General features: G+C 47.3%; 1 protein-coding gene across 2 annotated transcripts in view; it reads right to left on the reverse strand.

The window, feature by feature from the left end:
• ARHGAP22 (Rho GTPase activating protein 22) overlaps positions 1–22,652 on the reverse strand; it is a 237,433-nt gene that overhangs the window by 214,372 nt on the left and 409 nt on the right. The window lies entirely within an intron of this gene.

Here is a 22,652-nt window from a genome sequence, read left to right on the forward strand (position 1 = left end):
TTAGCCTGCAGAAGAGAAGAATGAGGGGGGATTTGATAGCTGCTTTCAACTACCTGAAAGGGGGTTCCAAAGAGGATGGCTCTAGACTGTTCTCAATGGTAGCAGATGACAGAACGAGGAGTAATGGTCTCAAGTTGCAGTGGGGGAGGTTTAGATTGGATATTAGGAAAAACTTTTTCACTAAGAGGGTGGTGAAACACTGGAATGCGTTACCTAGGGAGGTGGTAGAATCTCCTTCCTTAGAGGTTTTTAAGGTCAGGCTTGACAAAGCCCTGGCTGGGATGATTTAACTGGGAATTGGTCCTGCTTCGAGCAGGGGGTTGGACTAGATGACCTTCTGGGGTCCCTTTCAACCCTGATATTCTATGATTCTATGATTCTATGATTGGCATTAATTATATTATCCTCCTTTAATTCTTTATTAATTGAGTCCCATATCAGCCACTTCATTATCTTGCCCAGGATTGATGTCAGATTAATAGGGCTATAATTACCCAGGGCATCCCTTTAACCAGTTTTAAATATTGGAAAAAAGTTGGTATTGTGCCAGTCTTCTGGAACTTCCCCTTCCCTTTTGCCAACTTGATCCTTCCTAAATGGGTTTGTAATCATTGACTTTAACTTTCCAGTCATGGGAATCATCCTACCAGGTTTCAGTCTTACCAAATGGATCAAATTTAAGCTCATAAATGAGCCATTCAAATTTCTCATGTTTGTTATGCAGGCTCCTAGCGCTGGCATAGAGGCAATTCAAGAATTTCTTCTCATGTCCTTTGGCTACTTGATTAATTTTGTTCTCAGCATCTCAATTTTGTGCTGAGTGCTCAGATCTTCCCTTTTTTACCCTCCCCTTTTGCTATTAGTTCAATAGCTGACTTGCTGCAGGGAAGCGTTAAGGGTGTTTGGGCACTTGGGAGGACTGTTCTGTTAACCAGCACATGCATGTGACTTGGATGTAAGTGTCAACTGTTCACATTACCTTTGTTTTCGATTTCCTTAGGGTACGTCTTCGGCAGGTAGTGATCGATCTATCGGGGATCAATTTATCGTGTCTCATCTAGACACGATAAATCGATCCCTGAATTGATGCCTGTACTCCACCTCGGCAGGAGGAGTAAGCAGAGTTGACGGGGGAGCCGCCGCCGTGAGGACAGCCAGGTAAGTCGAACCAAGATTCTTCGACTTCAGCTATGCGAATAGCATAGCTGAAGTTGAGTATCTTCATTCGAACCCCCGCAATAGTGTAGCCCAGGCCTTAGACCCTATCTACACTACAGGGACTACACGGGCATAGCTATGGTGCTGTACCTATGCTGGCATAATCCCGCAATGTAAGTGCACCTCCAGGGACAGAAGGGGGTTTGCTACCAGTGTAGAAGCACCACCTTCCTGAACAATAGTAGCTAGATTGACAGAAGCATTCTTCCATTGACCTAGCTGTGTCTACACCAGAGGAATTTTAAATGCAGCCCTCAAGTATCTGATGTTTGAGGGGGTACTAGCAAGGTGTGTAATGGTTCATGTGGTTAGCAGCCTCATCTGTAAGTTGGCAAAGCTGTTTGGATGAGAATTTTAAAATGAGCTAACAACGTATTAGGGCTACACAGCTAAGGTAGTGGGAATAACATCTCATGCTTTAGAGAATAAAGTGATCGCCATATAGGTCAGCAAGGAAAAACTTTCCTGCATGGACATCACTGCATAATTGATTAGGGGGAGTTGTCACCTTTCTTTGGAGCAGCAGTATTTAAGATCCCTGACTCCACAATCAATCCAATATATCCTCAATCAATTCAATCGTGTTCTTAATGGTGTTGTGTTTGCCTGTCTAGAGGAGTGACCACCAGAGCATAAGGGAGAAGGTAACTGAAGTAGTGAGACTGTGTGGTTCTTTATAGCTTCCTGAAGCTGACTCAGCAAATACTTTAACATGCTCTGGAGTTCTAAATACAATAAATTCCTTAAGTAGCCCCAATTAATTAGGTTTTGCTCTTCACATTTTCATTAACAATGTAATTAAAGTAGCCATATGCAAAAAATCTGCACAGTAACCGAGAGAGAGGATTTAAGCTTCTCCAGGAAACAGATCAGAATCCAATTGCAAGATGCAGAGGTTGCTGAAACACAAACCCAATGCTCTCTGCAGTGAGCTGAAGCCACAGCTACTTTGTGGTCTGCAGAGCCTGCAATGGGCCATTGACCCAAGCAGACGTGCCCCATAGCCATACCAGAGCTGACCCAGCTATCCAGCATGTTAGCTCCGTGACAGCACTGAAGGAGGGACCTTAAAGCTACAAGGCTTGACAAGGCTCCCGGGACTAGAAGTGGCACTGGCATATGGAGGCTTTTGCATCTAGGCCCTCAGAGAGGAGCCAGCGAGGCTGAGAGTGAGGTGTGACTGAAGGCTGCCACTCAGTCAGCTGTGTGATAGCCTGTGGTACATGACATGTGTTGTTGGGCCTAGGGGAGATGGAAAGTCCCTAAAAGTGGGAGGTCACCTCCCCAAGACCTTGGGCCCTGCTCACTCCTCTCTGCCCCTCCCCCACATTGCTTGCCCTTACAGCCAGTAAAAAATGATGGGGTCATAGTCCCTGAACCCCCACCCTGTTCCAGCACACCTGTTTCGGCCTCACACCTATTGTTAGTGGCCAAGTGCATGCCACACACACCCCACAACTGGCATGATGCAGCCCCTTTAGTAGAAGGCCCCACTCCCCAGCTCCCTGGCTTTGTTCATCACAGAGCACCCACCTGCTCCCATATAGGTTCTATGCAATCGATGGGAACCTATTTAAATTGAGGACATTGGAATCAATCAAATCAATGCCATGCAATATCAATTGAAAGTGTCATCTTCTACAATTTCATAGACAGTTAGCTTGAATCAATAAACTCATTAAAATTGATTTTCATTAAGATCTCCTGGCCTTCAGCACTCTGGTCTAGTATTACTGGAGAATTTGGTTTAGTGCATTATTTGTAAGGTGGTCTTTGTTTAAGCTGAGAGACATAAGGGGAGATGATTCAATGAACAAGTGATATTTTCAACTGTTTGGTTGTAGCCTACCTTTGAAAGACTTAAAGAAAAGATTTCACTCAATATATAAGACATGAACATTATAGAAAACTCTTAAACCTTTACATAAACTATTGCATTTCCTTCAGATTAGATTTCAGGAGGCTGGAAACTCCCATCTACACATCTGTATTTGTGTTTGGATTTGATCGCGGAGATGTTGCGAACATCTGTTTTCATCTCCACTCAGTGTGGAAGCCCAGATGCACTTCCCCAAAGCAAATTTAAGAGAATTTATCATCTTGGAAGACCACAAACACAAAGAAATTACTAAGAGGGGACTGGATGCCTGAAGTGAATGGAAGTGAGGTACATCAGGGTCATCTGTTTAAATATGGACCCAGTCTGTAGTGAGCAAAGATCACTGTGGTGTACAAAGTTATTCAATTAGTCAGACTAGTTACATAACTGAGTGTAGTTTGTAGAGACAGGTAGCAATTTTTCATTCAGCACAGATTGTTACAGATCCAGGAATACACAGACTTTGCTCTCTCCTAGAGATTTTACCCTTTCCACCTTGTTTTGTGTCTTCTTCACCCGAAACAAAAGGATCTAAAGGACCTGTTTGCTCTTTGCCCAGAAGGATAGAACACAAGAGGCAAGCTGTGAGAATGTGAAAAAAAAAAAACACGAAAACAGAGAATGCTTCCAGTTTAATATGAGAGAGAAAGAGAAAGGATCTGAAATATACACACAGATGCTTGGATAGTGATATTATACAAATGCTACTGAAGGCAGGGAAAGAGGGCGGAAAACAGATGTGCAAATGCTGGTTTGACAGTATGTCATTTATACCTGTGCAAAGAGAGAGTGCACAAGGCACAAGCTGGGGGGCAGGGGAGAATCAGGCACATTGGTCCCCAGGGAGGCAAAACTCCACCTTTAGCACTAGTAAGAATGCAGAGATGGGGCTTCAATCTTAGCTGCAAGGTACAAGCCTTCAAATGCATTACCCTAATCACCACTGAGAATCCAGACCCGACAAGAAGTAAAATCATCCAGCAGATGCTCTTTCCTGGAGGACCTTCCCCCTACAGCCAATGGGGTAGAGATGTGCTCTGCTCTCTCTAGCAGCATGGAACAGTCAGGACAGAATGACTGTTTATCCAGAGGCTCCTGAAATCAAGTTCAGGAATTCACGGCACCTGGAGCGCCAGAGCAAGGGAAGAATTTGCTGAGTCACCACTGAAGCAGCATGTTAGTTTCTCTGTTACCATCTCACATGGGACCTGGGGACCCCACTGCTGACTTCCCTAGTAAATGAAATAAATTTACAGAGCCTGATTCATCTCTCAGTTACAGGGGGATCAAGCTGTGCAGGCTCCAGTCAAGTCTTACCCCTGGGTGCTGATCACCCCAAGTTAACTCTGCAGAATAAAAGGCTAGGGGATTTTCAAGGGCACCTAAGCAAGTCATGCATCCAGTTCCCCTTGAATTGCAATGAGATTTTGGCACCTAACTCACTTAGGTTCCTTTGAAATCCCCCAGCCTTTTATGCTGCAGAGTTAGCTTGGGGCGATCAGCACCCAGGGGATAGCAGCCACTGTCCAAAGCCCGAGTGACTGCATCCTCACTGGTGCTGAGCTGCCCTGTGTGTGGCACTAAGACATCTGGGGGCACACCCCAAGGATCTTAGCACTGCCGTGAGCTGAGCCGCTCTGATTCCTTCCCAGTGATGTGTGGGAGAACTTCTCTGTCCCTGTGAGCACCAGGGAGAATTGTGGGAAGGCACTGGAGGACTACCAGCACAGATATACCCTGCGTCCTCACTGCAAAGTCGGCGGGTTACCGGCCAGAGCGAAAGCAGGACTTGCACTTTAGCCTATAGCCCCTTCAAACTTAGGTGAGAGGGTTGTGTGTGTGGACAGGAAGGAGAGTTAGGAGTTCACTCTGCTGTGAAGACAAACCCTTAGGTAGGGAAGGGCTATTACTATGTACAGATTAGGAGCTGAGGCACTGAGAGGGTAACTGACTCTTCAAGATCACACAGGAAGTCTGGGACAATGCAAGGAACTGAACCCAGGTTTCCCTGAGTCCCAGGCTAGTTCTCTAACCACTGGACCATCCTTCCTCTCAACTGATGTTGCCACTAGAAACGTACAGGTTGTGTGTTTCAGCTCAGCCAGACAATAGCTCCAAGAGGTGTGAACTGCCCCATTTATGATAAGGGGTTTAACTCAAACCTAATTATGACAATTTAAGGCAATAGTAGCCATTTTGACACTGATCATTTAGCAGAAACAGCCAGCTTCTTTGGGACAGAGCAGAATCGGAGTACAGTCCCATCCCTTGTCCACTGTTCCCTCGCACTCCCTGCTGTCTCTGTTTAATCTGCTGGCTCTTGTCCTACTCCTAGATAACAACAAGCTCTTTGGGGCAGGGCGCATCTTTTTGGTTTGGGGTTGTACAGCACCTAACACCATGTGTGCTGCTCCATGACTGGGGCTCTCAGGAGCTACCACAGTACCCCATCATAATAATCCAGCCCTCAGGATCTGTCTGTCCTCTATTCTGTGCCCCTCCTTTTACCAGGAACTGACTTCCTCTCCCTCCAACAAGCAAACTGCTAATAGAGTTTTGCAAAAGCTGCTGTTGGCCCTATTTTGAAGAAACACCATTCAGTCTAGCCATCTCTAACCCACGCAGATACCATTGGCTGAGTGCGATGAGGTAATAACCTATTCCCTCCAGGTCAGGGGGCAGTGCTGCAAGCTCCTGCCAGGTATCAAACACTAGTCACTCAGTGATAAATAAAGCCAGTGAATATTATGTGTTAGGTAAGCACAGGAAGGGGGATACTAGCTACTGGGTTATGTCATGATGGATTATTTATGATAATCCATTCCAATAGACAGCAGATTCTGCTGCGTTTCACCTTCAGATGACAGGTTCGATACATTATTCCTTTTTTTTTAGCAAGAAAAAAAATCAATAACAGAAGATTTTTGCATCTTCTCTTTTTTTTTTTTTGGTGCTGAGCAGGAGTGAATTCAACATGCCATGGGTCAGGGCCCAGCTTCCATCAGCTTTGTCCTTGGTTATTGCAAGATCATGAATACTGAGGCCTCTGCTGTACTGTCGAGGAAGTTTGTGTTCAGAGCCCAGCTGTCAGGTTAGGTTGGGGTGGGGTGGGGGTAAGGGGGGAAGAGGAGGAGAGGGGAGTTGATCCTTTCCTACCAGCACCATCTTCAGAGAAGGATTTCCTACTGGGCCCACTGCAGAATGTTCAGTAGCTAGCTGGCTCCACACTCAGCCTTTTAGCACCACAAAAGAAACTATGAAATTAAAGTGTCACTGCAAGACGCTGTATTGCGGCTTGAGTACACACACCTAAGCTAGGTATCTCTGGTGTCAGAGCAGTGAAGCTGTGGCAGGGCATGGACTAGTGCCACAAATGGTTATCCAGGGTTCTGGGCAGTCTTGGACAGCCCATGCTGCCACAGCTTCACTGCTCTAGACCGGAGCTAGTTAGATTAAAGCTAGCAGGGGTATGTCTGCACGAGCTGACCTCACACCCCAGGACTGCAATGTAGACATACCCGGAGTGTGAAAAGGAGTGTTGTCTAATGGTTACAGCAGGAGACAGCCACAAGGTTCCCTTTACAGTTCAGCCTTTCGCTTATTGTGTGATCTTGGCAGGAACTCGCTTAATCTTCTGTGCCCGAGTTTCTCCATTTTTAATAGCAGGATAGTTATAATTACCTGCCTGGGAAGAGTTTTGCAAGGCTTATGTCACTAGTGTTTGTGCAATGCTTGGAGGTTCCTGGGTGAAGAAGGCTCTAGAAATACCAAGTGCAAATATTTTAAAATAGTGTTGCCCCCTTTTTATGAGTGGCTAGTCAAAGTTGGGAGCCCTGGGGACATTCCAGGAGGAAGGAGAAATATATGGAGTTTGGTATTTTCTTTGATGCAGTCTTGTTAATTTACAAGGAATGTACAAAGTCCTGTGTCTCCAAATGCAGAAGGAACCAAGAATGGAATAAGCAGTTTCTTCCAGCTTCCAAGCCTCTTTCACTAACACTAGACCCAAAAGCTGTCTCTCCCCACTGTGCTTACAGGTCCCTGCTTGCGTTTGTTGCTTCTCCCTCTGGTCTTGTCTGTGTGATCTCTCTTCCTCTCCCACCTATCCTAAACAATACTCCACCCAAAGCCCTCGGCAGGTTGACATATCTTTTGTCTTAGGTGGGGGCTTATGCTTACAGTTACGTTAACTGAAGGGTGAGTTCATACCTATCCATCTCAATAGGGTTTTAACTCAACCCATAACAAGGTAACACTCAGCTCATACAATATCAACTTTCCCTTAGCCAGACAGTAATGGCTTGCAGACAATAATGTGTTTGCACAACAGTTGACGAAGAAAAATAGCTCAAAGAAATACTGTCTTTGCTGTTAAACCCTCAGTTTTGGGGGGCAGGGACTGTCTTTCTGTTCTATTTTTGTACAATGCCTAGCAAAATGGGGTCTTCATTCATGATGGGAGCTTTGAGGTGATACGACAATACAAATAATAGAGTGGGCTGTGGTGGAAGGCAAGGTGGCTACATCTGGTTCACCACAGCTCCCAGTGACATGGGGCACTGACATCAGTACCTAGCACTCCTCTACCTCCTTTTATCCAGGCACTTCGGAAACATTCATTCCCAGCACTCCCCTGTGAGGTTGAGAACTACATGTTCACCCTTACTCTATTCTATAGAAGTTCTTATCCTGCAATCACCAACCATCTGAGCACCTTCCCCACTTGCCTTAAGAAACATTTCTACACATCTGCCACCTGCGGTTTGTCCTCTCAGCCTTTCCCCATGGGGAGAAGCCTGTGCAGTGGAATGCCTGGTTTTGGTAGAGTTATTATTATTATTTTAAACAACACGTGTTGCTATGTAGTTACACTAGAGAAGTCAAGGTCAAAGCAATGCACAGACGCTGCAGGGGCTGCAAATATTGCAGGTGGTGCAAAGCAATGAATGTGTGGCAAAAGTTGACCACTGCAGATGTGATCTACATCGAAGGGGCCCTCCACAGAATGACAGGCAGAACTTCCAGAACAACAGTTTGGAGGTAGAAGAGCCAAGCAGGGGAGAGGAGCAAGTAGCATATTCCTGAGATATAAGAATCTCAGCAATGGGGAAGACATCCAGGCATGAGACAGGAATGGACAAATCAAGAATTCTCAGATGGTGGATCCAGCTGTCTCACAGCTGAGATGGTGGGAAAAGGATCGTCTAGCCCAAGAAGCCTGAAGCAGCAGTCCTATCTCCATCTTTTGGACTCTCTACTAGGAACAAACTTTGGAAATTCTAGGGCAGTGATTCTCAACACATGGGCCACTTCCAGCCCAATCAGCACACAGCTGCAGCCAATGTGACATCCTCATGTCCACACAGGTAGTATATATATATATATATATATATATATGTGTGTGGATGCGGCCCACAACAACACAGGGAGCTGCATATGTGGCCCACAATGGTGAACAGGTTGAGAACCACTTTTCTAGGTTAACTTCTAAGGCTGATTATATATTTGCACACATTCCTGGGGGAGATGAGAGTTTTTAGTGGGACTCCACCAAGGGCTGGAGCCTCCAGAGTCCATCGCTTGGCATGCTTTTGATACAGTCTCCCACAATATTCTTGCCAGCAAGTTAAAAAAGTATGTATTGAATGAATGGACTTTAAGGTGGAAAGACAGCTGGCTAGATTGTCGGACTCAACGGGTAGTGATCAACAACTCAATGTCTAGTTGGCAGCCAGTATCAAGCGGAGTGCCCCAGGAGTCGGTCTTGGGGCCAGTTTTGTTCAACATCTTCATGATGATCTGGATGATGGGATGGATTGTACCTTCAGCAAGTTCACTAAACTGTGGGGAGAGGTAGATATGCTGGAGGGTAGGGATAAGGTCCAGAGTGACCTAGACAAATTGGAGGATTGGGCGAAAAGAAATCTGATGAGGTTCAAGGACAAGTGCAGAGTCCTGCATTTAGGATGGAAGAATCCCACACACTGCTACTGGCTGGGGACTGAATGGCTAAGTGGCAGTTCTGCAGAAAAGGACCTGGGGATTACAGTGGATGAGAAGCTGGATATGAGCCAACAGTGTGCCCTTGTTGCCAAGAAGGCTAACAGCATATTGGGCTGCATTAGTAGGAGCACTGCCAGCGGATCAAGGGAAGTGATTATTCCCCTCTATTTGGCACTGGTGAGGCCACATCTGGAGTATTGTGTCCAGTTTTGGAGCCCCCACTTCAGAAAGTATGTGGACAAATTGGAGAGAGTCCAGCGGAGGGCAACGAAAATGATCAGGAGGCTGGGGCACATGATTTATGAGAAGAAAAGGAGGACTTGTGGCACCTTAGAGACTAACCAATTTATTAGAGCATAAGCTTTCGTGAGCTACAGCTCACTTCCTCAGATGCATATCGTGGAAACTGCAGCAGGCTTTATATATACACAGAGAATATGAAACAATACCTATTCCCACCCCACTGTCCTGCTGGTAATAGCTTATCTAAAGTGATTTCCAGCACAAATCCAGGTTTTCTCACCCTCCACCCCCCCACACAAATTCACTTTCCTGCTGGTTTCCACGATATGCATCTGAGGAAGTGAGCTGTAGCTCACGAAAGCTTATGCTCTAATTGGATGGGCTATCACCAGCAGGAGAGTGAATTTGTGTGGGGGGGTGGAGGGTGAGAAAACCTGGATTTGTGCTGGAAATCACTTTAGATAAGCTATTACCAGCAGGACAGTGGGGTGGGAATAGGTATTGTTTCATATTCTCTGTGTATATATAAAGCCTGCTGCAGTTTCCACGATATGCATCTGAGGAAGTGAGCTGTAGCTCACGAAAGCTTATGCTCTAATAAATTGGTTAGTCTCTAAGGTGCCACAAGTCCTCCTTTTCTTTTTGCGAATACAGACTAACACGGCTGCTACTCTGAAACCTATGATTTATGAGGAGAGGCTGAGGGAACTGGGCTTATTTAGTCTGCAGAAGAGAAGAGTGAGGGGGGATTTGATAGCAGCCTTCAACTACCTGAAGGAAGGGTCCAAAGAGGATGGAGCTTGGCTGTTCTCAGTGGTGGCAGATGACAGAACAAGGAGTAATGGTCTCAAGTTGCAGTGGGGGAGGTCTAGGTTGGATATTAGAAAAAACTATTTCACTTGGAAGGTGGTGAAGCACTGGAATGGGTTACCTAGGGAGGTGGTGGAATCACCGTCCTGAGAGGTTTTTAAGGCCCGGCTTGACAAAGTCCTGGCTGGGATGATTTAGTTCAGGGATCTCAAACTCAAGTCACCACGAGGGCCAAATGAGGACTAGTACATTGGCCCAAGGGCCACATCACTGAAACCTTTTCATACAATGATACAAAAGTATAGTCAAAAATGAAAAAAAAAAAGTAATATAGTATGCTATTAAAAGTCAATGTATTAACTTTTTTAAAACTGTAATGCGAAGAGGGGTTTTAATAAAATATGAACATTCAGTAATGCACCTCACTCAAACAAAATACGCATTTACTTTTAGTATTACTTTGATTAAAGCCTCCCCCCACTGCCACCGGTCCCACCCCCACTCCACCCCTTTCATGAGGCTCCTCCCTCCCCTACTTGTTCCCACCCTTTTCTGTCCCCATTCCAACCCCTTCCCCAAAGTCCCTGCCCCAACTCCACCCCCTCCATGCCCCTATCCAACCCCTTCCCCAAATCCACACCCTGGCCCCACCTCTTATCCGCTCCTCCCCCTCCCTCCTGGAAAGTCCTAAGTGCCGCCAAAAGCGGGGACACAGCGCACTCTGGGGGGTGGGGGGAGCTTGGCTGCCGGTAGAGTTGGCCCCTATGGTGGGCTGCAGGAAATAACTCGGTCACATGTTTGAGACCCCTGATTTAGTTGGTGTTGGTCCTGCTTTGAGCAGGGGGTTGGACTAGATGACCTCCTGAGGTCTCTCTTCCAACCCTAAACTTCTATGATTCTATGCCTATAGCACAGGGGTGGACAAACTTTTTGACCCAAGGGCCACATCAGGGTGCAAAACTATATGGAGGGCTGGGTAGGGAAGGCTGTGCCCCCGAAGCAGCCTGGCCCCTGCCTCCTCCCACTTCCTGCCCCCTGACTGTCCCCCTCAGAACCCCTGACCCATCCAACCCCCCCTTCTCCCTGTCTCCTAACTGCCCCAATCCCTATCCACACCCCTGGCCCCTGACAGGCCCCCCGGGATTCCCACGCCCTATCCAACCCCCCATTTCCTGACCCCTGACCACCCCAGAACCTCCACCCCATCCAACCGCCCCCTGCTCCCTGTCCCCTGACTGCCTCCTGGGACCCCCCTGCCCCTAACTGCCCCCTGGAACCCCCAGCCTAACCTTCTCACCACTGCACGCCACTGTCGCCCCCTTACCATGCCGCTCAGAGTGGCAGGAGCTCGCAGCCCTGGTGCCCATCTAGCAGTGTGGCTGCAGGGGAGGGGGAACAGCACGGGAGGGGCTGGGGACTAGTCTCCCAGGCCAGGAGCTCAGGGGCCTGGCAGGAGAGTCCCGCAGCCCAGATGTGGTCCACGGGCCATAGTTTGCCCACCTCTGCTATAGCACCTGCCTCCAAGCCTGCAATACAGGCAGCACTCCAGATAGATATCACAAAGGGACTGGTGTGTCACAGCGAGCAGTGACACCCCACCCTTGGGTCACTTATCTTTTGCCCCTTCCTAGTGCCTTTCATCCAAGCACTTTACAAACATTCCTTCCCTCTCAGCACACCCTGTGACACTGATAAGTGTATTGTATCAGGGGGTAGCCATGTTAGTCTGTATCCACAAAAACAACAAGGAGTCTGGTGGCACCTTAAAGACTAACAGATTTATTTGGGCTTAAACTTCCGTGAGTAAAACACCACTTCTTCAGATGCATAAGTGTATTATCATCCCTATTGTACATGTGTGGGGGTTGAGGTGGGGGGTACTGATGCCTAGGGCTATGGAGGAAATGGATGGCAGAGCCAGAAAGACATCCAGGAGTCCTTACTCCCAATCCCAGCAGCCAAAGGACTACACTGACTCCAGCAGGAGTTTTGATCAAGTAAGGAGTTCAATATTGACCCACGATTTTCAGTGCCCCATCCCGACAGGTCACAGTCAAGACTAGAACCAGGCAAAAATCATTTTTCACATCCTTTGAGAAATTTGATATTCGGAACATTTTTCCCCACCCTGAACTGGGACAAAGTCAAGATCTCAAACTTTTGCAGGCCAACAAACTGAAGAAAAAAAAATTTGGTTGGCGGGGGTGGGGGGGAGGGAAGGAAAGAAGTTTGTTTGGTCAATTAAAATATTTTGTTTAGATAATTTTGAAACATTGTGTTTGATTTTGACCTTCTCCTTTTTTCAAAAAAAACTTTGATAGAATAAATTAAGTTGAATTTTGAGATAAAAAAATCATTTTGAACCAAAATCCCAAAACTTTTTCTAAAAAAGAGAATGTCAAAAGGAGCCATTCCAACACATTAAAAAAAAAGTTACCATTTCTTTGTGTCAGGAAATTTGTCAGACTTTACCTGTTTCCATGAAGAGTTTCAGTTCTGACAAATCAGTATTTTTCCATGAAATGACCAGCCAGCCAGCTCTGTTCAAGACTCCAGTCAGTGACAGATCACAACACAAACCTCTCCCCTAAAGGGTGAGTGATTCTAATCTAACATCAGTTCTGCCTTGCAAACTCTTCCTCTGTTCACTTAACCCCTTTCAGTGTGCAAATGTAGGTGCCGTTCTGGGAATCAAATTTAAAAGCAGCCTTGTCTCATTGAAGCATAAATAATTCTTACCGCATGCATTTAGGAAGCAGGATGTTATCAGTTACTTTCCCAGATCCCACCAACAAAGCACTAATCTCTTCCTAAAAGGGATTATTAAGCAGATGTTTATACGGAAGAAGAGGACCAACACATGCTAGTCAAATCTGCTGGACTTTAAATATCTTGATGCTCTGAAGAACCACAAAATAGCAACTAGCTAAATTTTCATCCTGCAACAGACTGAACTGGTTAATGGCCTATGTGAAAAGGGTCTGAGTCCATCTCCACGGCCCAAAGCCACCAGCACAACTGGCATCAACTGCATCTTTTGTTTATACTCTCAGCAGGTTAATTCTGAGCACACATGACAAGGAGGTTTGAGAGGTATAAATCAGCTGTTACCACTCAAGAAAGATCTTGGAGTCCTTGTGGATAGTTCTCTGAAAACATCCACTTAATGTGCAGCAGCAGTCAAAAAAAAAAAGCGAACAGAATGTTGGGAATCATTAAGAAAGGGATAGATACTAAGGCAGAAAATATCATATTGCCTCTATATAAACCCATGGTATGCCCACATCTTGAATACTGCATGCAGATCTGGTGGCCCCATCTCAAAAAAGATATATTAGAATTGGAAAAGTTTCAGGAAAGGGCAACAAAAATTATTAGGGATATAGAACGGCTGCCTTATGAGGACAGATTAAAAAGACAGGGACCTTTCAGCTTGGAAAAAAGATGACTAAGGGGGGATATGATTGTGGTCTATAAAATCATGACTGGCATGGAGAAAGTAAATCAGGAAGTGTTATTTACTCCTCCATAACACAAGAACTAGGAGTTACCAAATGACATTAATAGGCAGCCGGTTTAAAACAAACAAAAGGAAGTATTTCTTCACCCAGTCAGTCAACCTGTGGAACTCTTTGCTAGAGGATGTTGTGAAGGCCAAGACTGTACCAGGGCTCAAAAAAAAAATTAAAAAAAACAAACAAACTACATAAATTCATGGAGGATAGGTCTATCAGTGGTTATTAGCCAGGATGGGCAGGGATGGTGTCTCTAGCCCCTGTTTGGCAGAAGCTGGGAATGAGTGACAAGGAATGGATTACTTGATGATGACCTGTTTATTCCCTCTGGGGCACCTGGCATTGGTCACTGTTGGAAGACAGGATACTGGGCTAGATGGTTGTTTGGTCTGACCCAGTATGGCCGTTTTTATGTTCTTAACAGCAGTGGAAATGATGGTGCTTATACTGCTGTGATGGCAGGCAAAGGGTTGCCAGCCGGTGACCACTGAGGGGAGGGGAAACCTGTGGGGAAAGGAATCCTGGCAGCCAGAATCCCCTCTCCCTGAGCCTTGCACTACCAGCTGTCAGCAACATCGGTGCCTGTAATGTACTCATAACACCTTGGCTAAATGTATCACATTCTCCTCTAGGGGCTGCTTGGCATAGAAGTTAAGAACCTATTACTGTTACGAGCTGTCAGTTATTCTCTTAGCCCCTTCCCAGCTCTTTGTTCTATGCCCAGAAGCCCAGCTCCCCTTGGAGTGGGGGTTTGTGGTCCCAAAGTCCCTCTCAACTCAACTTCCTCTATGAAGAGCACAGGTTGGGACCACTGGATAGTGCCAAGTTCCCCTTGGCCTCTGCTCTGCTCTGCTCTGCTCTGCTCTAGTTCCCTCAAACACCCTCCTCCAGATCCAAGGAAAAACTGATCTTAGTCAAGCCCTGCAGCTCTTCTTATACTAGCCTACTGGGTCCTGATTGGCTTCTTCCCACACAGCCACTCTAGGCAGCTTGGAGGACCTCTCCACTGTCCTTTTCTGGGGCAGGGTGTAGCAGGGTACCAAGGTCTCCAGCAGGGGGCCTCCAGACCTAGTCCATCCTGTCACATGGGGTCCTTCCCCTGTAATGACTGAGCAAGTGTCAGGCACGGAGGGTCATTAGGGTGACCACCTATCCCATGTTTTACTGAACCATCCCTTAGGGTGACCGCCTGGCCCTTATTTTAAGCCATGTTGAAATGTATTAAGTACCATTTTAAGCATTACATTGAAGCTTACGATGACTGCACTGTATGCTTGAGGGCAGCAGAAATGTACACACGTGAGAAAAATATCTGCTGTGCTACGGGAAGTGGTATTGCCCTAAAACGCCCCTTAAAACAAAACTTTGTCCCTTATCTTTCATGTGGTTTTCCCTTATTTCCATCCGACAAAGGTGGTCACTGTAGGGGCTGTGCTAGCCGCTGTGGCTCATTTGGCCAATGGTAGGGGGAGCTACTGAACATAGAAGCCATAAGCCCTGGAGGGGAAGGGAAGGGTTGGGAAAGGCCCCAACTGGAGAAGAAAACCCTCTCCTCCCTCCGTGGGGGGAGCAGGGTTAGAGGTTTCTTATAAGAGGGAGCAGAGCGGAGATGCTGAGGAGGAGCGATGGCACTGACCCTGCTGCTCCCCAGGGCCGCCATGTTGGTGGAGGATGGGTGTTATACACTGCGCTCTCCCCGGGTTCTGTTTGAGCCATGCTGAAGAAAACTGTGCTTGCGGGGCTCCACCGTGGACCAGGCCAGAGAAGCAGTCTTGCAGCTTCCTTCTCACTCAAATGCGGCTGAGGGAGGCTCTGACTGATGCACTGACTTCGGGACCTGGTAGGAAGGACCTGAGGACTCCAATGCTGTCTCCCTGGGCTGGGCAGTGTGGTCCAGTAGTACCCTAGCTGCTAGCCCTTTATATCCACCCAGCAAGCTGAGTCAGCAACTTCACACAGGCCTGAGCTGTGACAGCAGCCCACAAACTGGAGATGCAACTGTGAGCTCACAGAGACTTATGACTGGCCATCGGCCTAGCAGGTTGGTTATGGATAGTCAGCCGTAATAAGAGGAAGAGTGCCCCCTTCCACTGCTAAAAGCATCAGAAGCCTGGTCCTCCTCTTTACTGGCTGGTGGGATAAAGAAGAGGTCCTCAGGCAGGACACTGCACTGAAAGGAAGCAGCAGGAGGTGTTGGTGCCTGGCTGAGGAATGTCAGGATTGGGCCCTTTATCTGGGCTTGAGAGCTAGCCCTGCAGGTAGATCAAGGAGCTTAGATGAACTGCAGTAGGACTGGCCAGCCTGCCTGATGGCCGAGTTTGGCAGCTGCAGGAGATCATTGGCTGCTCAGTGCTTCTGCCTGCAGCAGTGATTGGTCTCGCACAACGTTGTGCTGGTCCCGCCTCAGCCCTGCTCTTGGTTCCTGATTCCAGCTCTGCCTCCTAGGGCTGGTTCCTGACTCTGGCTCGGACCGTTGGCTCCAGTTTCCTGTGCCCTCAGCCTAGTTCTAACCATTAAGCAGGACTGCCAGTGCCTGGGTCTGACAGGGAGTTCACAGGGCTCCAGCACCCACATTTGACCGGAGAAATATTGTCCATGATGGGTGTCTCCTACCTGCCTCCTGTTTCCCCCAGGAAAGTCTGTTCTCCACCCCTCCCCCCATCTAAAGAGGTAACCTGCTCACAACTGCTCTGACCAGTGAGCAAATGTGCTGCTGGGCTTTTTCACACCTTAAAAAGTGATCCAGTGGTGAGCAGGGCCAGGTACTTTCCTCAGCACTGAAGGATTTTGCCTGAGATCTGCCATCATTATCTTCTCTATTGAAAAAGCCCTGCCTCCAGGATGGAAGGCCGTACTTCCCAGACCCCAGCGCTGTAAGGAAAGGGAGAGAATGTGGACATAGGAGGCATTTTTCCCCTGCAGTCCCTTATTTTAGAACCCAGGACTCTCTGATTACTGTAGGTAAAACACTGCAGATGAGAAGAATAATGCAAAACCCACTCAGGCCTAGCCAATATGAAAGATTTTCCATTATGCCCATTATGCTTTTCAATCTATAAGGTTTTACTCCTCACATAAGTCCATACTGGGTCTTATGAAAAGATAATGTGCATCCAACTGCATGTTTCTGTACTGTATGGTCTTGATTTAGTGGGTGTAATGACTGTGACTCTGGCAGACCATGTGCCAGCTCATGCCAAGGCCTCTAGGCCTCACTGAATGCTGACAAATGCAGAGCTGGAAACCAATCTGGCTCACCCGTGTGTTAGCATTGTTAAAACAGATGTTAAGTTAATAAGAATATGTTTAGACTTGATTAAATGCTTCTAGGATGCTGCATGCATTGATCTCACTGATCACATCTGTAGTCTATGGTAGAAAGTTATATTGAGGGTTTGGCATTGTAAGTCTCTGTAACTGAGTAACTCACCAAACAGGAAAGAGGCATTAATTACATGTAAAGTGCTGGTCCTGCCGACAAGAAGGGCCATTGAAACCAAATAAGCCATTGTGAAAGATCAAAGGACAAAGACTTTGCTGAAACCCCACACACATGCCCATGAAGAGGAGACGGCGCCATGCTTGTTCCATCTGCTTGAACTCTGGGGGAAGGGAATAAAAGTGCCTGATGAGAAGAATTGCTGCTTAGAATCTGGAGAGGGCAAAATTTCTAAGCATAAGCAAGGGATCCCCAAGCTGCTTGGCTTGGGTTAGCCCTAAGGGACACATAGAACTTGCATATATTTCAGCTACTATCAACGTTTGGAACTTAAGACTAACTCATTTGTGTGTGTACAGGGTCGTACCTAGCTATTTTGGTGCCCTACGCAGCCCCAGGCCTCCGCAGGGGGGCTGTGTGGGGCCCCGCCCCAGGTCTCCACAGGAGTAGCGGGGGGGGCTGGCCCCAGGCCCCTGGGGACCGGGGGGCCTGGACACTTCCTGCGGGAAGTGGAGTGACCCAGCCCAAGCCTGCTCTGCTCCCCTGGCTCCCAGGCTTGGGGGGAGGGGGAAACCGCCCCCCAGCACTTGCCGGTGGCACGGCTGGGAGCCAGGGGAGCGGAGCAGGCTGGGGCCAGGTCACTTTACTTACCCATGAGTGCAGGCCCGACCTCTTCTGGAGTCCTCAGGGGAGTCGGGGTGGGGCTGCGGCGGAGCAGGGGTGGAAAGAGGCAGAGCAGGGGCTGGAGCAACATGCAGCTGCCCAGGGCCCTAGGAAATTTGGTGCCCCCAATTTCCTGGTGCCCTAGGCAGCTGCGTACTTTGCGTATGGGTAAGAATGGCCCTGTGTGTGTATGTTCACCTGCTTTAACCTTGTAAATAACTCTCTTCTTTTTCTTAGTTAATAAATCTTTAGTCAGATTATTACAGGATTGGCTACAAGTGTTGTCTTTGGTAAGAGATATAGGGTGCACTTGACCTAGGGTAAGTGACCGGTCCTTTGGGAATGGGAATAACCTGAATATCGTGATTTTAGGTGCAAGGGACCATCTATCACAAAGGCAGACTCGCCTGGCTGGCAAGATAGAGGATGTGCCCAAGGTGACTGTCTGTGACTCCACGGTAAGGCTGTTATAGTACTTTAGGAGTTCACAGTTGAAATCTAGTTATAAACCAGTTTGGGGTTTATGCCCTGGTTTGCGACAGTCTGCCCTGAGGTTGGCACTCACAGGGGTGAGCCACTCTAGACAGCTTCACAATGACCACATAACTTTGGCAATACACTCTAGCAATACAATGTAGCTTTTGTTGCCTGTACCATCTTTCATAGAAACTAAGAGCTGGACTCAAGATGCCAGATCCAGGTCCAAATTTGGAACCTCTCTCTTTCCCCTCCCTTCCCTTCCTCCCCCACCCAGCTTGGTTTGGGACCATCCCAAACTCAAACTGTATCTTGAAATATTCTAGACTAAGTAATAAGATTACAGAGTTAACTGAACAACCCTAGCCGTGGGAGACCCAGACACAGGCAAGGGGGGTGGAATAGGCTTTCAAAGGAGATTTGAAAACATGTGGAGAGCTGCTGAAGCTGAAAGATACAAGAAAGCCGATTTTGACAGCAAGGAGATACGGAGAAGGCTCTTGCATCAACGCCGAGGGGACTGTGTGAGAGGTCAAGAGGGGAAGCCAAGAGAAGGAAGTGGATTTCAGTAGGCAGTCTCCCCTGCTAAGTATTTGTGGCACCTTAGAGGCTAACCAATTTATTTGAGCATAAGCTTTCGTGAGCTACGGCTCACTTCATCGGATGCTCATGAAAGCTTATGCTCAAATAAATTGGTTAGTCTCTAAGGTGCCACAAGTCCTCCTGTTCTTTTTGCGAATACAGACAAACATGGCTGCTACTCTGAAACCAGCTAAGTATATATCAGGATTGGGTCCAATATCAATAGGCCTTTTGTTTTAAGCAGATCCGGAGTTCCCCTTTAAAGTGTATCGATACTGCCTGTGGCTGGATAATACCCAAAGCACATGGTAAAAATCTCCTGACAAATCAATGGCAGTCTTGATGCGTTATACGGCATTGAACCATACTAGATTTAGGGTCTGCCTGCTGGCTCCTGGGTGAGCTATGAAATAGGTTGTGTACAGGCTAGCCTATGTCTAGTCAACAGGGGTCCATGAGACCAAATCCACCTGTGAACAGGTGCCATTCCCAATAACACCTACACCTGCTGAATTAAAGTCATATTTATCCCCCTTCCCAGGGTTTGGCTTTATTACTGACAGCAGTGGAAATGGAATATAAGCCCCACGTATGCTTTGTCCTTAGGCCTGGCTGTTCTGAGCGCTTCCTGCAAGCCTGCCCTGCCTCTTCTAGTTTTCTCTAGCCAGACATTAGACCCCTCATTCTTAGAGTCCTAGGTCCTGGTGAAACTAACACTGCAGCTGCCACTGAGAGTCAGCAGATTTTACACTAGGGGGCTACACTGCAGGGGGGGGGGGCGGGGGAGTTTCGAACTAAGAAATGCAACTTCCACTACGCTATTCGCATAGCAGAAGTAGAAGTATCTGAGTTTGAGTTATCTGGCTGTCCTCATGGCGGCGAGTCAACCACGGCGGCTCCCCTGTTGACTCCGCTTACTCCTCCTGCCGAGGTGGAGTACAGGTGTCGATTCGGGGATCGATTTATTGCATCTAGTTGAGACACGATAAATCGATCCCCGATAGATCGATCACTACCCACCAAGCCGGTGGGTAGTGAAGACGTACCCACAGCTGTCTGCAGGGTTCTAGCTCCTGTTGTCCCACCCTGATAGTACGAGATCCTGGTGCTCCTTTGCTGGATCGTAGATCTTGATGCCTGTTACACCACCGATACCGCATGGACCCTTGTTAGCAATCTCCAGAGAGGCCAAGGGGACTGACCTACCATTTCCCTCTTGGCCCAATGCTACAAAGGGTTCATCACCTTTCAGGAGGCGCTCAGCTTCTTCAACTCCTGGGTAGGTCAGAAGGAGCAGAGGGCACTCTGGCACCTTGCAAGATTCGGACCTCCTGCAAGCAAGCCATTTGGCCCAGGGTAGCAGCACACTGAGGAGGAACTGCGTGGGTGGGAAGACTGCCCTCCTGCGTGTGCGCACTGTCCCAGCTCTGTGGATAGACAGAGGACCCTTCGTTTCCAGGGCCAGCAAGCCTTTCAGAAGTCTGCAGTTGACTTAAAAGAAGAATCCTACTGGCGCATGGCTCTTACTATGAAAAACAAATACTAACAGAGCCAAGGTAGCTTACTGTCCACCAATTCCAGGGCACCACAGAACTACAGCAAAGTCCATGCATCTATCACACATGGGGATCATGTGCAATACTCACCCCAACTATACCCCTGTTAGTTGAGTGCTAATATAACTTATCTTCAAGATGAGCTGAAAGAAAGGTTACGTGCTAGCCTCGAACTGGGGCGTGTGTGTGTGTGTGTGTGTGGTTCCCTTCCCTGCTCTGCCACAGACTTCCTGTCTGACCTTGGGCAAGACACGTAGCCTCCCTAGCAGTAAAAGAGGGATCATAGCACTGCCCTGTCTCACAGGGGTGGGGGAGTGGGGTGAGGATAAATACAGTAAGGAGTATGAGGTGCTCAGATACTACAGTAATGGGGACCATGTACCGTGGTAGATAGGCAGCACTGATTGGAATGCAAACGTCTCCCAATGCATATAAAAAAATTTGTCTAACGAAAAATCAAATGCATATGTATTTACTATGGCAGGGATCGTACACATGTATTCCCAGAGCTCCAGATTGTAGACAGGCTCTTTATTTTAAGGAACTCTGTGTTATTCAATGGACTTTGGGTGTTTAAGGACGTATGCATACTGTACTGTGCTACATGTATTTTACTGTATGAACCACAGTAACATTCACCTAGAAGCGCTCCTCTCTGAATTACTGCAGGTAACTATTAAACCATTACAATGTTATCCCTTCTTTGTAAACAGCTGGCAATTTCCTATTTTACAAAGCTGGTGTGCTTGAAGAAAGCTCTGGGCTGGTCTACCCTGAAAACTTACGTCCACACCCCTGCGAGATGTAGCTATGCAGACCTATCCCCCAGTGTAGACAGTGCTAGATCGATGGAAGAAGTCTTCCATCGACCTAGCTAACGCCTCTTGGGGAGGTGGATTAACTATAGCAAAGGGATAACCTCCCCCCGCAGCCCATCGCTGTAGTGAGTGTTTACACTGAAGCGGTACAGATGTGCCACTGTAGCGTTTGAAGTGTAGACATAGCTTCTAAACCTTAGGTTTTCTTCCACACTTCCCGACTGCACACTGATTCAAGTCTAAATGATACTGATCTAGTCTCTATTTCTGATGCCTCTGAGATTGCCACGAGGCTGTGAATGGCGAGGATGCTCAGCACAGTCTGCAAATGTGATGTCAAGCTCAGAGCTGCTACTGCAGCACGAGATGACACAATGCACCCCCTCTGCTAGAAGATATCCATCTTAAGGGAGGGAGGGTAGACACAAGCCATGGCCAGAGGACAGCAGTTCTGTAACATGGTGCTGCCTGTGCGCCATACTTGTGAAGTTTGCAAATCTAAGCTTCTGCACTCTGAGCTGTTTCAGAAACAGGACAGGTTTCCCCTCCTTTGTCTTCTTCAGCAGCAATCACTTAGTGACTTTCCCATTTCTGCCTGCTGAGCTGGAGGGATAAGGTGCTAAGATACTTGCTAACAACTACTTCTTCAGGATGCTTTGGGCGAGGCTACCGTACCACAACTGTCCATCTGATCGTATTAAGTGTAAAGATTCCACGGCATGTTCTGCACTAGAATGGTTCCAGAGAAACACAGTGTAATGAAATATGCACACCTCACTACACATACCCTTTCTTAGACTCCGGACAGATTAGAAGTGATGTACAAGTGATGCAGCTCTAATTCCGAGCTGAAACGGCACACAACGCTACTGATCAAAAGACCAACTCCCCTGCTCGTAAGTCGCAGGCAGAAAAGAAATAACTCATTTGACTAAGTGCGGTTGCAAGAATAACTAACTCACTCTGCTAGTTTAATGTAGTTTAATTTGGCAATGGAGCGTAATTGTGCGATGGCACACTCAGCAACACCTCAGCAACTCAGCTGACACTGCTTTCACAGATTCATGGATTCCAAAGGCCAGAAGGGACCATTTGTGATCATCTAGTCTGACCTCCTGTATAACACAGGCCAGAGAACTTCCCCACAATAATTCTTAGAGCAGAGCTTTTAGAAAAACATCCAATCTTGATTTTGAAATTGCCAGTGATGGAGAGCCCACCGTCACCCTTGGTAAATTGTTCCAAGGATTAATTATTCTCACTGTTAAAAATGTACACCTTATTTCCAGTTTGAATTTGTCTAGCTTCAGCCTCGCTTTGCAGAGTATCTTGAAAAAATGATGCATGTTATTGAGGATGCTACAGTAATTAAAGTGCAACAGCATTCAGAATATGAGCCATCTTACAGGGCAAAATTCAAAGAGTCAGTTGATGTATCACCATGGAGAG

Source organism: Lepidochelys kempii, chromosome 7 (assembly GCF_965140265.1).
Source record: "Lepidochelys kempii isolate rLepKem1 chromosome 7, rLepKem1.hap2, whole genome shotgun sequence".
NCBI lineage: Eukaryota > Metazoa > Chordata > Testudines > Cheloniidae > Lepidochelys > Lepidochelys kempii.